Source organism: Oncorhynchus mykiss, chromosome 8 (assembly GCF_057628025.1).
Source record: "Oncorhynchus mykiss isolate SJ-2025 chromosome 8, ASM5762802v1, whole genome shotgun sequence".
NCBI lineage: Eukaryota > Metazoa > Chordata > Actinopteri > Salmoniformes > Salmonidae > Oncorhynchus > Oncorhynchus mykiss.
The window spans coordinates 79,596,783-79,597,050 of record NC_143029.1 but is presented as its reverse complement, the minus strand read 5'-3'; positions in this window follow the sequence as shown (position 1 = coordinate 79,597,050).

Here is a 268-nt window from a genome sequence, read left to right as displayed (position 1 = left end):
GCAAGGCTATGCTCACTGAGTCTGTACATAGTCAAAGCTGTTTGTGTACATGGATTTTAGAATGTCGTATGTTTTACCCCCAACACCACTTTCCATCAGTTTGTATAGCAGACCCTCATGCCAGATTGAGTCGAAGGCTTTTTTGAAATCAACAAAGCATGAGAAGACTTTGCCTTTGTTTTGATTTGTTTGGTTGTCAATTAGGGTCTCTCTCACACACACAAAAAAGCACGCACTCACTTTCCCTCCTTCTGCCTGTCTTCAGTAG